The sequence below is a fragment of the Coloeus monedula genome (assembly GCF_965178545.1).
Source record: "Coloeus monedula genome assembly, chromosome: 11".
Taxonomy (NCBI): Eukaryota; Metazoa; Chordata; class Aves; order Passeriformes; family Corvidae; genus Coloeus; species Coloeus monedula.
The window spans coordinates 1,812,002-1,828,405 of NC_138791.1; the positions used below are offsets into that span (position 1 = coordinate 1,812,002).

The 16,404-nt window shown below is 45.3% G+C and overlaps 1 protein-coding gene across 2 annotated transcripts in view; it reads left to right on the forward strand.

Moving 5' to 3' along the window:
• The first annotated feature begins 1,209 nt into the window (after positions 1–1,209).
• RAF1 (Raf-1 proto-oncogene, serine/threonine kinase) overlaps positions 1,210–16,404 on the forward strand; it is a 65,405-nt gene continuing 50,210 nt past the window's right edge. Inside the window, exon 1 of one of the 2 annotated variants that reach the window (XM_082288861.1) lies at positions 1,210–1,323. The gene's annotated coding sequence lies outside the window, so the exon portion shown is untranslated. The remainder of the gene's footprint in view (positions 1,324–16,404) is intronic. The other variant, XM_082288858.1, reaches the window with a different exon arrangement.

The following is a 16,404-nucleotide window of genomic DNA, read 5'->3' on the forward strand; positions in this document are numbered from 1 at the left end:
TTCCCTGGAGGCTGCGGCAGGAGCAGCGCTGCGGTGAGCGGCACACGGGATGGGCAGGCTGAACACCCCACTCCAGCCCAGGCTCTGCTGCTGGCTCACCGTGTCACCTCTGCGACATAAAATGCCTCCACACACTCTTTCTTTCTTCCTTGGAGCCGTCACACTCTGTTGTAGACACGTTGCCGTGGTTGCAGATCCTAGAATAGTCGGGATGTTCAATTTCTCAATCAGATAAACTGGCAATCCTTCACTTCGTTCTCTGCTACAGAAAGCTAAAAAGTCAGTTCAGGCAAGGGAACTCAGCCGGATTTATTCCAGTTGTACAGTGGGGAATGGAAAGGTAAGAACCTGACAGCTGCCCACCGAAGGCTGGGCGGGAGATGTGGCCCTGATTTATCTGGGAGCTGCAGCTCTGTGTGCGTCAAACGAGGCATCGTAACTTGGAAAAAGTGGCCTGGGAGATGCCTGTCAGCAGTGACCTGCTGCCAAGCAGCCTCTTCTCATTTACCCAGCCCAGCCAGCCTTGCTGACAGCAGCCCCTTCTGAAGGCAGCCCGCGTTGTGCGCGCCGGGCCCGTTCCCAGCTTACTGCAGTGAAAGATCTCGGGCTTTTCTGTAAACTCGAGCTTTTGGAAGCCAGCTCACACAGATCTGTTGCGGGACAGACCTTTCTGCATCTTCGATTTCTATTTGCTTACCCCTAACCCTTCCCAGCTCTTCTTTCCATTCCGATGAGCTCCCCGTGCCTCCTTTCCCAAGCCCTGGGATCCGGGCAGGGTTCGGGCTCCCTGCTTGTGCCCAGTGCCGGGGTTTGTGCTCTCGCAGCGTGCTGATCGTGGCTGCGATTCCTGGCTCGCAGGAACTCGGGATCCAGTTACATTTGCTGGCGTCAAGCAGGCTCTGCAGACCACTGTGAAATACTGCAGCTAAAAATAAAAGAATCAAAAAGTACAAACCCGAAGAGAGCGGGATATTAAAATTCCAGGAAAGCTGTAGGAAAGGCTGGAAGAGCAGCCCCGGGGGAAAACACCAGCATTATGGGGCAGTTTAAATTAAACCTCTGGGGTTGCCTTTTTTAGCCCTGTCACCCGTGTGACCCTGCCGGGCTCAGCCTGTGGGGCCAGGTATTTGTGCCCGCACAAAGAATGCGTTGGAGCCTTTTGGGAAGCAGAACCATTCCCGGTGCCTCGGCTCTCCCCGAGAACTGCTAACCCCGGGTGCATCTGCTTCAGCAGCCCCAGCCGGGTCCCTGTGGATTTTTCCGTGGATCCAGAGCTCCCCGGATGGTGCCCGTGGGCTGGCTGGGTGTGGGAACACGGTTCTGGTGAGTGCCAGGGGGGCCGGGTGGGGGCGATGGGGTTTTCACAGCTTTTGCAGCGCTTTCAATTGTCTGGAAGATTAATAATGGATCTGTGACTCCAGGCTAAAGGGTCAGGATTAAATACTTGCCGAACCTGCTTCCAAAGGTTAAATTAATTAGTCTGCAATCAGATGGAAAAGCCCCGGTGCTATTTATAAGGGGAGGTTTATGAATTTTGTATGAACGATTTGGTGGAAATTTCCACATTTTCTAAGGAAAAATCGTAATCTAATAATCTTTGAAATTGTCGTTTTCTACTTAAATATTAAAGCAGCAGAGGGATTCATGTTCACCAGGTACAAAGTTGTATTTCGAGGTGTGACTGCCCTTTCCTGGAGCAGCACCGTTCCATTTCAGGCTTTCAGGCTGCGTGCCTTTGACTTGTTTGCAAAAATCCTTTCTAGATTTAATCGAAGCCTCTTTGCAGGAGACTTTATTTCTGCCTCCCTTTCTGATGCTTTGAGACGAAACCCGCGAGGAGTGTGAAAGTGAGGTTGAAAAGTAGCTGCGTGTTTGCATAACAATGAATTATATCCGCACAGTCCCGGCGCTCCGATAGCCCGTCTGCACCGGGAGCTCCCTGCATGTAGGTCAGGAGTTTCCAAACCATGGCTGAGATTAATGTGCATTAAGGCCTGCGTTTTCCAAGTGTGCCACAGTTTAATCCTGGCCCTCATTAGCATTTGGTGAGCGCTGGGGAGTTCTGCTGCTCCACGGGAGCAGCCTGTGCTCAGCCTGGAGCAGCCTGTGCTGCTCAGGGATTGCAAAGTCCCGTCTGCAGCTCGGGCTCCTGCAGGGGATGGAGCAATGGGGCCCAGCACCTTGCCCTGTTAGGCAATTTGGAGATTTGCTTTGGTTCTTCATCTGCAGAGCAGCAGCTCACACTGTGCTTTCTGGAGGAAGCTGGAGGTGGTTTTGGTGGAATCACAGAACATCCCGAGTCAGGAGGGACCCACAGGAACATCAGTCCGGCCCCTGTCCCTGCACAGACACCCCAAATCCGCCGTGTGCCTCCCTGGGGGCGCCGGGCGTGGCTATCCCCAGCACTTGGGTGTACAGTGTATGATGTGTGTCACGCTCTCGGGCAGCTTCCAAACCTGCCTTGCTGTCTTTATGAGCTTCGTGCAGCTCCAGCTGTTATTGAGGAGCTTTCCTTTCGGCTGAAGCTCTGTTTCACAGCAATCAGCTCCGTTTTTGTTAAAAGAGTTGCCTGGTGCAACCCCGGTGTCTCCACATTCATTTTCCAGCAGCAGGTGCTGGGAACAGCTTCAAGGTGTGCCCAGGGTGCAGCCAGAGCTACCAACATCCTCTGGGAATTGGGTAGAAAACCCCCATTATTAACTGAAAATCTGCAATGTTTACTGACCTCCTATTAGCCCTGTACTGATTTATTTTAGGCTCACCTCACCTCTCCAGCAGAATTAGAATTGCCCCTACAAAGACCTGGGCCAGACTCACCTTTACTGCTTCCTGAAGTCATTAATTAAGGTAGCAGCTAATTTTGTGTAGGATCCTTTGGGTTTTTTTGCTGTATTTTACAGAATGATTGCTGGAGCAAGTTGGATGTGTTGCATCTTGAGTGTTACTGGGGCTGGACAGCAGCCAGAACAACCAAGGAGCAAAACTTCCAGGCAGTTTTCTGTATCTGCAGTAAAAGTCAAGTCTGCAGCAAAGTTATCTGAGGAATTCAGGCTGTGAACAACAAATGGAAAGGGAATGACACAGATATAAGGAAAGAAAAAAAAAAAGAACCCACCAAAGTGAGGCATTTGATGATTTTGGACAGTTTCCTGCAGTTATATCACTGCATTGCTATTATTCCTCAGCAGAATCGGAGCCAACAGATTGCACTTGAGCAGCGGCCCCAGTCCCGTTCCCAGCCTGGGGAAATCCAAGTGGGCTGAGAGAGGTGGATCAGAGGTGATTCCCCACCCTCGCCCATTCACACCATGGTCAAGGACCAGAATGTTGTGGATACTTCCCAGGATTTTAACTGCGTTGTGCCTCATCTTTGGTACAGTTTGTTGAGTATTCCATGGCTTTTTTTAAGAACGAGGGGACTGAGCTTACTGTGTTCTGAATGTCAGAGCACATTTCAAGGGGATAAAAACCCCCATTGCTCCGTGAGCAGCAAGACTAAAGCAGTTTCACCACAGATTTGTGTGGTCTCGTCCCTAAAGCACCTCGGCTCTCCAGCATGATAAATAAAGATATCTGAACTGTGGTCCTCATTTCAGGGGGCAAACCCCTCTCATCGTGGGGCTAATTCAGCCTCAGGTGCATGGGCACTGGCCAGCCTGCTGCATAAACAGGATATTTGGTGCCTGAGTTCTGTCTTTCCTTCAGCTGAGGAATGAACATGGTTCCGTTTTCTGTCTTCAGTTGCTGACTTCCAAGAAACTTCAGAAAATTAATTATTTTTGAGGCCTTGACTCATGTGTCAAATATGTATGAAATTTGGAGCAAGAGATAGACTGAACCATTACATAAGCTTCCTCTCCTTAGGAAAGCAACCTAATCAAGCTTGTTCCATAAAAACTCCCCACCCAAATGAGTGGAAATGGAGGTTTTTTACAGACACAGACCTGTGCCAAACAATAGCCATCAGAACCCCTTTGCCCAGTGTCCTTTTTCTTGGCAGAGACACCTGCTTGTGTTGGACAATGGAGCACACTTTGTCCTCAGTTTTGAAAGAGGAGTTTACAAGTTAAGTATAATGTCAAGTTATATTCCCAATCCAAATCCTTGATAAACTACCATTAATCAGGCTGGGGGAGAAGGAATAACAAAATGGGAGTGTATTAAGTTTTTTCCCCAAATGTTTTGTTGCTGTGTTTTCCCCTCTAAGCTCCAAAGCCACCCTGTGTTTCCCTCCACTGACAGGCATCCCATGCAGCCTCAAAATCTGAAGCAAAAAGGTTGGGATGAGTGTTTTGGGCACTGCATGTTGGATTAATGTCGTTGGCTCCCTGCCCTGCATCCCCTGGTGAAGTCAGCACTCCCTCAGCTCCTGCTGAGTGTGGGCCCTGTTGTAGTTGATGTGGTCGCTGCCTCCTTCATTTCTGACATTTCACACAAAATGTGACATATTTCCCATTTTTTTTGCATGTTCCTCTGGTTTGGATTGTGCCACATGCTGGGGTGCTCTGTGCTCCTTCCTCTGTCTGGGAGAACATGAGAGTAGTGGTGTGCTTTTTCCCCTTAGCACATCCCTCCTGGGAAAGCCCAGCGGGGTGGTGGTGCCAGAGAAAGCCCCAGAGAGGAGCAGAGCTGCCAGCAAAGCCCAAGGATGGAGCAGCATTCACTCCAAAAGGAGCTGTGGCACTGCACTGATCCTTGCACAAACCCCTTGCTCACACAGTTCTCCCCCAAAAGATGGGTTGGGCTTATTCATTTTGAATCATAGTGCCCTGAAAATTTAATGAAATACTTCTTCATTTTGATACTCAGGATGATATTAACTTTTAAAATAATTTGAATAGCAGCAGATTCAGTTTGACACTCAGGTTTAAGACTTGCTCATTTTGATCCCACGAGGTGTCCAGAAGTCCCTGCTTGAAGAACCTCATGTCTGAGGGTCCTTTGCTTGTCCCCTCCTTTGGATATTCTCAACCAGGAGTCACTCTTTCTCCTTGCCTCAAATATTTTGTTACCCTGGAGTGTATCAGGTAGCAGGAAGCGTATCAGGCGGTCAGGAGAGAAACCTTTTAACTTTGGAGGCTGCAGAGAAAGATTCCAGAATTCTGTCACAAGGTTTTATTCTATTCTATCTTGTCCCCCGTTCTTGCAGTGCAAGAAGGAAGTATAAGAGTTCCATAAAGAATGTGGACTTTTATACAGAATACATCCCCCTGGTGCCCAAACGCTCTGGTATGTGAAATGACTGTTTGCTTAAGAAAAGGAAAACAAAAAATGCAAAGTTTTGGCAAGCCCTGGCTTTGCATGCCCCAAACCCCAGGTAGGCACCTGCACAAATATTGTTTGCATACAAATAAAACCGTGAACACAGAGGTAGAGAAAATAAATCTAAAAGCTGAAGCACTCTGTAGGAGCCAAGCCCCTGCTCTCCAACTCTTTCAGGGTGTAATTATTGAAATAATTACTGCAGGAACTGTATTAAAGGAAAAAAGAATAAACATTTTTGCTGAATGCTGGCAGGTTCACACTCTGGGGCTTCACTGGCATTTTTAACTCAGTGACTGAATTTGAAGCAGAGTATTTTTGGCTGCACTTGCAGGTTGTTTTTGCTTTTGTAAGATGTCTCCACACCCCCTCCAACCTCTCCACCCACTGTCTCCAGTGCTGCTGGAAGCACCACACACACAGAGTCACCCCACAGACTGGATTATTTTTTCTCACTTTCACTTCTTAGCACGAACATGGGAATAATTTCACTGGTTTCACTTGAATTTATAATCTGCCTGCCCACCAATTCACCAATACCTAAACCAGCTGGCTGAAACTTGAGTTTCCTCCCATAACTTCCATACAGAAAATGATTTCAGATTTTTTGTTAGGAAATCTGTGGTGGATTTGAAAAGAACTTTGTAGTTATGAGTACTAAAAGACACAGAACAGTTTTGGGTACAGAGGCTTGAATGCTGAGGCAGGGAAAGCAGTGCTGCTGTCTGGAGTAAAGGCTATCCCAGACTTTGTTATAAATCCTGGCCTTCCTGTGCATTCCAAAAGCCAAACTCCAGGTGCTTGGGATTGAATATTTTCCTGGTGTCTTGTCTACTTCCCCACATGTGCAACAAGACCGAGGCCACAATGAAAGCAGGGGCTTGATGCCAGCAGGAAGAAGAATGTTTCTCAGAGTGAGTAAAAGGAGAGGAGTTGGTGTTTTCATATTTCAGCCCTTTTTTTGGTTGCCACAGACCCACTGTCACTCCACGCTCCTCTGCATTTAATCCTGCAGCCTCCTCCCCACTTTCACACGGCTTTGGCCTTGACCAGCTGCTCATTAACAGCAGAATCTTTTCAAGCTGAGACAGTGGAGGATTCCTTGTAATGCCTTTGCCTGAGTGCAAAGTGCCCAATGCAAGAACAACCCTGATTTTGCAAAAGGGGGAAGACAAAGTGTGTCAGGCTGAATTGCTCAGCACCTGGAGCCAGTGGGGAGCAGCAGCAACTGCGATTGCTCACTGGGGCTCTTCTTGCCTTATTAAATCAAGTCAATACTCGCTCAATGATCAGAATCTCTCCCAGTTTCGGTCTTGTGCTGGAGCTCAGAGGAGGAGGCTTCACAAAGGCTTTGCTGTTCTTCTCCTAAGAGCTAACAAACGGTGTAAAGATGGAAGCAGGAGCGATGCCTCCTGCCCAGGGATGTTACTGAAACCTGGGTACATGGAAATTCATTCTTCCTTGGTGATGGCAACTCCCAAGCTGAAGTCACCTGTAGCAGATGAGGAATTCCTTGGGTGTACCAGATACCTCACTTACCTTTGGGGAGATAGCAGGAGAAATTACAGGTTAGTGAGCCAGTTCAAAAGGGAAAAAAACCCAGGGCAATTAGAGAGCCCTTTATAGGCAGGAGATGAATACCTGCCAAGCTGCATTCTGGGGTGCTGGGATCAACTCCCAGTGCCAGCAGATGACATCCAGAAGTGCAAGGCTTTGATTTTGAAATGATACACATAAATATATACACACACACATATATTTTATCTGAGGGAAGATTGTAATCGCTGTTTAATCAAAGGTAGAGTTTTCAAGGTGCAGAAGGAACTCTGTTCTTCAGATTATAAATTGAAGTTGCATATACATTTATAAATCTTGTTTTGTTGTTTCAAAACGTGGATATGGTTTTACTTTTACTCACAGTATGTAATATATTGGTGAGTACAAAAATATATGGTTCCTGTCCTGAGAAAGCCATTTAATGTATGATAAATTTGGGCTATTTTATTTATTTAAAATTTTTATTTTTTTTATTTATAAATTTTAGCTGTGAAAAGCATTTAAACGCCACAGTTAATTTTACACATGGGCTGGAGACAGCTCTGGTTCTTTGTGTGGAAACACAAGGTGTGCAAGAGACCCTTGGGACAGTTTTGTGTCCCTTTTGAAGGTATTCAGCTCACAGAGTAAATAAGCAGTGCTTGGAACTAGGCAGGCAGATATTGAAGCCTATGTTGAGCAGCCAGAACTGGGGAATTTACCCAGAACCTGCAGTTAATTTACACACCAGGGGATGTGCAGTCTCGCTGGCTATGTCAGCTCTTCCTCTGCCCAAATTAACTCCTTCCATCAAAATTTTCACCCCATACTGTGAGGGGTGGGTGATGCTGTGGGAGGGTATGGGCACATGGAAGAGGGGATTCTTGCAGTAATTTTTATTCTTGAGAAAATATCACTAGATTGCATTACAGAAGCTGATGTTCCTATGTACTGAGATTAAAAAACCCCAACAGGTTTGATAGTCATTCCTTTCTCCTAATTCAGTTGAAGGAACCTGTGTCTGAAAGGCTTCTAAAAAAGCTCAAATTCATTCTACGCTACTTTTTTATTCATTTATTATTCTTGGAGTTACCCAAGATTCAGTTCTCTCAGAGGAACTCAAATCAGTCTAGAACCAGCTCAGTGCAGTTCTGTGTATGTGAGTGAATTAAGGAAAATCGTTTCTTCCATCCACACAAGCCTTTCTCTGAGGACACTCTGAGGTCCCATCAGGGCACTTAAAGGTGTCCTGCTGCTGGGTTGTTTCCACAAGGCTGCTCCTTTCTCCTGGGCACCAGGAGCTGCACCGAGGGATGTAGGAGTGCAGCCGAACCTGCGGCCACCTGAGCACCTGCTGGGGAAAGTGGCTGCAATGCGAAGGAAGTGTTTCCCCTGGCTGACAATAAAGCCAGGCTGATAACAGCTACCTCTGCAGATAGGCAGCTCTCAATTTCAAAATCGAGTTTAGAGTATCCTGCCTTGCCGACTCCTGCTGTGCCCACTTGCCAGGATGAAGCTGTAAGAACCAGCTCGGTGTGGAGCAGTGAAAAACAACCCCAAACCTGGCTGAATTGCCCCCAAGCCTCCCACCTCAGCCTCCCTGCCAGCTTCCTGGGGTTAATCACTCTCCCATCTTGCCAGCCAGTGCCTCCCACTGTTTGCCAGCACCTTTGTGAATCTGGTTTCTCTCACAGGCTTTGCATTTGGATTCCTTCACATGCTGCCAAAATCCCGCAGTCCTTTCCTCAAAGCCTCAAAATCCCAGAAGAATGCTTTGTTACCTTTTCCTGGTTCCTTCTTTGGCCCCATTCTCCCTACAGACACAGAGCTGAAAGAATGCAGTGGCAGCCTCAGCTCTTCCAGGAGAATCCCACCAATTGATATGGGTTCAGGAGCTGATGAAACTGAATGAGCAGATGCCACTTCAATTCAGAATTGATTTGCTAACAAGGGCTTGGGGGAAATTTATTATTTCACCAAAGAATTTCTCGAATTCTTGAGTGCAGGCTAATGAGGAACTACTGGTACACAAAGTTTTACACCTTTAGGCCTTAATCAGAAGCTTGTGCAATGTTGTTTATAGAATTGTCCAGATTCAAATACGGCTGTCACGCCAATTTTTGTAAAGACTAAATAGATGCCATGGCACAGAATAAACACTGATGCATGATCAGGATGCCTGGAAATGGAAGTGATTACTGACTAAAGTGTTTATGTGTGGACAAAGGTAGCAGAGATGAACCATGGCATCAGCAGGACCATCATTCTTTGATACAGCTGAAATGAATCCCTGGTGTGAAATGAATCCTTCCCACTAATGCTTCTTATCCAGTGCTTGCCTCTCTTCCTATTTTCCACACCCACCACACCTTTATATTATTAACTGTCAATTTATATGAAAAAAGGCCCTTAATGCTATTGCTCTGTGCCCCTTTGCTTGTGATAAACTGCTCTAAGTCCCACCTTTCTGCATCCTGCACCTCCAAATGTGAGTATTTGCAGCAGAGACATTCTGTCTTCAAGAGGCAGTTTTTTATTCTCCTGGTTTCAATTACACTCTAAATACTGAGATTATAAAAAGGTATGATCTCACTGCTGAAGTGTCTCCAACCACCAGTGGACTAAAACTGTTTTTCTTATTCAACAAACAAAATGCAGCACTTCACAGCTCTTTTGAACACGGTTGTGGAACTCTTAATTCAATATTGGTAGCTTGTACACCCATATTGTGCTGGATTTTAAAAAGGCCAGAGGGGAAATGAAAATATGCTGGCTGTGTTAGCAGAGGTGTGGTGGTCCCTGCTCTCTGCTCTAGAAACAAGACACAGGATGTTCAAGTCAGGAGGGAAAATTATTGAGAAGCTGGGAATTTAGGGTGCTTGTCCTGTCCACAGGCACTTTTGTGCACATGGTGACAAGAGAGCATCCAAGAAAAATGTATTTCCCAAATCGTAAGGCCAGTACCTGTGGCCAGAGACTGAACTATGCAGTCAATTCCATTAGCAGGAATTCCTGAACTGTTCCTACAGCATCAAACCTCTTCAGATGCTGCCCTGGGGTTACACATGGAGGGTGCAGCAACACTGTGTGGAGGCACCTCTGCTTTAGTCTTGTTACATCTAGAGGTCAGTAAAACTCACTGGGGTCATGCCAAGCAGAAAAACGTGGAGTATTAGGGAATATGTGTATGCTATATACGTTAAAGCTGCTTCCTAGGTTGCCATTCACAATCACTGTTGCTTTAACTCCATCTTCCTGTACGAAACCTGACAGGGCCCTTCTGTGATCACATCTTCCCTTGCAATGGAGCATAAATTGTCAGCACTCAACTGCAAAAAGACTCTTTGTGTGTCTGGTTTGGAGTAAGCACAAAGATAATACAAAACATTCAGATTCTCTTGTGTTCCCATAATTTCGCTGCTCAGAGTCCCGTAAATTATCACTTGATGGGCCTTTAAGATTCTGCTTCAGTGGAATTTATTGGGCAATATCAAAAGCAAGCAAACAAGTTAAGAATGAAACCCAGCTTCCAATCTAAGGGTAGTGTTCAATGCTGAATTGTCCACAGAAATTGTAATTGCTTTCTAGCAGGAAGCAAAAGATGTTAAATCTCTTTCAGAAGTAGAAATTAGTCCTGCACAGATCAAACTCTATTCATATGCAAAGACCACTCATCAATAAATTGCAGCTGCCTGAAAATAACTGCAAACCAGTAGAGAATGCTTATGTGAATTTGTCAAGTTAATTGCTTATGTAAAATTGCATCTGTGGGATGACACTGATGAAACTCATGATTTTCAAATGTCTCCTTGGCCTGTAGAGTGATTACTCAAAACGTATTTCTTCAGAAAAAGAACTCATCAAGGATCTTTTGACAAAATGCTTTTTCATTGGGAAATGAGATTCACACCCAAAGGTTTTGCATGGAAACCAATTTATTTTGGTGCAGCTTATGTCAGGGAAGGTCTCAGAGTTCTAACACAAAGTTTCTGGTTTACGTGAGGCATCCCTTCATTCCAAATTGTCACAAAGTCTAGGCCAATCACTTGGAACAAAGAAATTCCAGGATTTTGCTCCTATTTTTGTGTATTTATACAAAGTAAACCAGTTCCGTCAGGAGAGACTGAAAGACAAAAAGAAAAAGAGGAAAACCAGCCACCAGAGCTGGGTTTGGGTTATCCCACCTGGGTGTGGCAGAACCTGAGGACTTGGCACATACAAAAGAGACTTTGCCCCTAATTTTTGTGGTGTTTTGTTGACAAGTTTCAAAAATGGTCTTGGCTGTATCCTCTAAAACTGCTCAGCCTCTCCCAGCACCGTCCCCTTTCATACTGGGTAGAGTCTAAAAGGCCATTTTCCTCCCTCTCTAGTTATCTTCCCCTCATGGTCTCTTGGAGACATCACTGAAAAGGAGAGATTAAACCTTTCTCTGTTGTTTTGGTGGCTAGCACTCTGCTGTGTGTAGGCCCTCAGTGATGAACAGCTGGAGAATACCTTCAGCTATAAATTTGGTGCTGGGATTACAGAACTAACCTCAAAAAGCACAGGCTGGACCCCAAAATGACCTGCAGAAGAAAACTTCTACCACAGAAAAGAAAAACACACGGAGTTGGGTGTGTATCTATTTATTTGATTATCTGGAGTCTCCTAAATTCATGGAATGCCGTTTGCCTTGGGGAGCAGGCACTTCTAAAGCTGCCTGGCAAAAAAAGGCTACCAGTGCCACCTCAGCTGCAGCTCCACTACCTTCCCTCAGCCAGTGACCCACTGGAGACATCCCTGAGCAATCCCTGTGGGATCCAGCTCTCGTTTGCTGTCCTTATTTATGAATTACATTCCTGTTCCTTGGGGAGAAGGGATAAGGACTGGCCTGGAGTCTGGGTTACTTTCTGCTTCTTTTTTCCTGTGAGGGCTGGATTCCTGATTCTGCTTCCCATTTAACCTCAGCTGAAAAAAAACCACATTGGGTCTTGAAGGAGAGAAAGAAGGGTCCATGTGCCTTGTGAAGTAATGACCTGGATGCTGCATCCCAGGAGATGGGAGGAGCAGATGGTGAAAGGACTGGGAGTGATGAGAGAGCTGGAGCTGCTGGATTTCCAAAAGAATGGCTGGATCACAGGACAGAATCAATCTCTGCCTGGTAAAATCATGAGAAATAACCACACTGCTCTGCCAGAGTTCAAAGGGATCGGTCAGGGACCATCGTCTGTTCTTCAAGCCAGGCCACGATGGTATCACGGATGGGCCACACTCCTGAGGATCCAGGGAAGAATTTCCCTGTGCAGGATCAAACAGCAAGTTATTGATGACTGCCTTCAGGAGATCAGAGCTTAATGCAAACAGAAACTTGTATGTGGCCAGAGAATTCAAGATAAATTCCATGTAACTTCTTATTTTCAACTTTCCAGTGGAAGTCTTCATTTTCAAAAATAGTTTTGGAAGGAAAACTACTTGGTATTCTTCAGATCTCCCGGAATGTTAGATGTCAATGGTGTTTAATTGTCTTTCCCATTAAAGATTAGATGAGCCCAAGCTAAAGAAAACTTCGGACAGCTTGGAACTGAAGTGGCCATCACCTTTATTCTCTAGGAACTTGCTGCTTTGGGATGGCACTTTCAGACATTTACAATTTGGAATCAAATAGTCTCCATAAAAAAATGTCAGGGGGCAGCTGTAACTCCTGCAACATCACCTGAATTTTGTTCCTTCTTTTAAAGGCCGTGGGGAAAACAGGGCTGCTAGGCAGGGAAGGGCAAAGTTCATATCATTTTAATGCCACTCAGTCTGCTGAGCAGTGAGTAACTCTTAATTTGGGTTCTGTTTATGTTTTGGACAGCAAGAGCAGACTGTTTATGCTGCAAGCATGTTGGTGAGACTCTTCCTAGGCAGACCTGTGAGATTTTACAGATATTTGGAACAAATGGTAAGTGGTAAGAATGGAAAAAGAAAATCAAACTTAAACCAGAAGCAGTTTTTCCTGAGAGGACAGACATGCAAGTAGATGCTCTTGGAGAGCCTGCCCTTCTGTGAGGAGTGTCTCTGCAGGTTGCTGAGAGATTTTTCCCTCTTCATTCCCCACATCCAATGGAAAAGAAGGGAGGCAGATGCCTCAGACGAAGGAGCATGGTTTTGCAGCTGGGATGTTCTCCTACAGGGTGGAGTTTCTTGTGCGGGGACACCTCCACCTGCCTGGCCCAGGGACATCAGTGAGGGTCACTCCTGCTTAACTCCCATGGCTCACTTTGCCTCTCACCCCCCAGAAGTGGGATAACACTTCTCCAGCTGACTCATGGCTGAAGGGAGAATTTTATGTAGGAAATAGCCGTGTGCAGTAAATATCTCTGTTTTCTGTTCTATGCTCTACAATCCTTCTCCCTGATCCAGGTGGGCTTTTTGTTGTTTTCCAGTGTCTCCCTCTTCATGAACACAGTTTCCAGTGTTAGCAAACATTGGAGATCTTTTCCTTGGCAATATTACAGTTATGTCCAGTGCTGTCAGGATTTGGAATGATGAATTTGTCCCTCATATAACCACTGTCAATGCCTCATAAACAGTTGTGGAAGTGTTGAAAGACCTGTTTCCACTGCAAGGATAGGAAATTGAGGCCTGGGGAGGCTGTGGACCCTTCCTGAACAAAGCATCTTCCAAATATGTTCCAGAATGTCAGAACTGCATGCTCATTGCAGTAACACCCAGGAGTCTTGTGATGTTTAGCTTATCTTTTCTTCCTCTTTTCTCACTGAGGGATGGAAGTGTAAAAAGCAAAGAGAAGGAGTGAAGATTGGAGATTTAACTCTCTCTAATGTCTCACAAAACACCTCTGAGATGGCCTTTGCAGCATGGTTGATGTCCCAGAGGCTCTGAACCTCTGGGTGCTGCTTTGGGCACAGCTGGGGCGCGTTCTGGTGCCCACGAGTGCGTGAGGAGCCCAGAAGGGCAGCGGGTCCGTGTGCTCAGGTGTAGAAGCTGCACTGAGTGGCTCTTCCAGAGCCCCTCACACAAAGCCCAAATCCAGGCACACGTGGAAAACTCACAGCAGAACTGGCAGCTCCACCTCAGCCTTTCTCGTTCGGTGTCACCAAGTCCTGTGACTTCCTTGGGTCATGTGAGGATGGGAATTGGTCTTGTGAGGATTTGAGAAGTTCCAGCTCCTCTGTGGATTTCAGCCCAGGACAGGACAGGACCCCTGTGAAATGCTGGTTTCCTCCTGGCTGTACACTGCAAGCAGCAGCAGCAGCAAGGCTGGGACAGAACAGAACAACCCAGAGTGAAACGCGGGGCACTGAAAGAGCTCTTGAATTGAGAGTGGTGGTAATAATCTGAGATACCCCCTTATCTTCTGGGAACAGAGGGAGAACAAAAACAGGACTAAACAAGATTATCTATTTTTACTTTAGTGTGGTCTCACAGTTTTGATGCTTTGGAAGCTCCAGGTGTACAGTACAATAGATATTCCCTGTTACTGCCTTGTTGTTCACACTTTTCCCCAACTGATTCCCACTATCACTAACAAAGTCATTTTGCCATTCTTGGAAATCTCTTTATTGCATTTAACTTAATCTCAGAGCCAGTAAAACATTTAAGATCTGCTAATTTCAGTTACTCCCTTGAGTGACTTGACTAAGTACTTTCTGGTAGAGCCACAATTTGAGCCCTTCACTGCTTCAAATCCAAAGCCTTTGTGGTTGTTGCTCATTATCATCTGAAATTTGCCATGATATTGTTGTATATATTTTTATTGTGCATTCTATCTTAAAACCACAATATTTCCTTGTTAACACATAGCTCTATGAAGAGAATTAATCACACTTGAATATTCAGGTATTCCAGAAAAGAAAGCTGGAGTTAATGGAGCTGGATAATGAGAGTAACTTTAACCAGCAGGAGCTGTGACAGGCTCCACAGCCAAATGGGGCTGTTGCTGAACTCCTCACTGGTGTCCTGATGTGGGAGAAATGCAGAATCAATTTATGGGCTAATTAAAATTCAAGACCAGTTCTAAAAGATGGACCTGGCAAGTTATGTGCAGCTCATGGCAGAGCCACTTTTTAAGTTTATTTTGTCATGAAGGACATTCTAAAATTTTTTTTTGTTTCCCTTTCTGGCTGCATTCCATGCTGGAAGGAGCAATAGTTCTTCCATGTGGTTAGCAATACCCACTTGGCCAATGATCTCATGCACCAGGGCTATGGAATGATGCTCTTTGCTGCCATCAGTGATGAACACACTGCATCAACCATTAATTATCTTTAACCAGTCACAGCTCAGCGTTCTGGTCTTTTCCAGTATATTCCAATGGAAGTCTCAAGAGTTATTGTATCTTTTTTCCTTTCTTCCTTAGAAATGTTTTAGGATTATGTTTTTAGTAAGGGCTCTTTGAAATACTTCAGATTTTGGAGAACCTTATCCTGGAGCATGTTACTGTGGGAGTGCAGGCTGCCCAAACTGAAATGCCAGCACTGCATCTCTGATTTCCTGGGTGTCTTTATTTCCAAGGACATGTGATAGAAAAGCAAAAGCCCTTTGTATTTGAGAAGCCATGAACTGCCTTCCTGAGGGCAGAACCTCCAGGTGGGGTTGCTGGACACTCCATATCTATTCCCTCCTTGAACAGAGGGAATTAAGAGGCTTTGTGATGATGTGTTTAACCAGAAATAAAGGTGTTACCCATCGCTTCCGTGCAGTGATTTCTCTGCTCTGCCACGGGACACTGCTGGAGCACCAGGAGAGCTGAACTGCCCCTGACCTGGGCCACTGCCCTTTGTGGTGCTTTGTGCTTTTCCCAGAGTTTCGCTGAATATAAATTTTTCAGTTTAAAAAAAGCAAGGATTTCTTCCACGTTCACATTACATCACTCCATGTGACTCCTTGGGTGGCTATTTTTGTAGCCTGTGGTGATATCACCGAGTTCCTAGAATCACGATGATAAATTTTAGCACTGAACATTTATTTAGTTGAGGAACTTCTGTTTGGTTTTTTTTTTTTTTTTTGACTGCAGAGTTCCTCATTGTACTTCTCTTTTCAGCCTGGCTTTCTGCAAACTGTCTGTTTACCACGTTGGGTGGAGTCTGCTCTACTCCCCAGAATACCTGCATGGGAAAATGTTATTTCTCTTTCCCATCCTCTTTTTTTTTCCCCTTAATTTTATGTATTTGTGAGAAATCTGGCATGACAATCCCATGTGTTTTAAACCTGCTTTTTAAAAACACATTGCACACTTTCATGGGGCTTTGTGTTGCCAGGCTCTGTATAAACAAAAACCCTGAGTTCAACATCTTTTTATATTCTTCGTGCACCTTTATTCCAGAAATTAACACTCCAGATGTTTCTCTGGGATTCACCTCTCATTTTCAAGGATTTTCAAGTTATTTTTAGAATTTTTGTAAACACAGCACAGCTTTTTAACCCTTTAAATTAAACCATGTGGGTTTTCTGCTTTACTGTCAAAACTGTTCTAAGTGTTTTTATGTCATATTGGTATTTTTTCTGTGTTGGAGAAGCAACTCTGTGTTTATCCTACTTAATGAAACAAAGGCCAAGCATGGCAAAATGTGCTCTCCAGGATTTTGTGAGGGAACAAGAGCATCACTAAAGCTGAGCCATAAT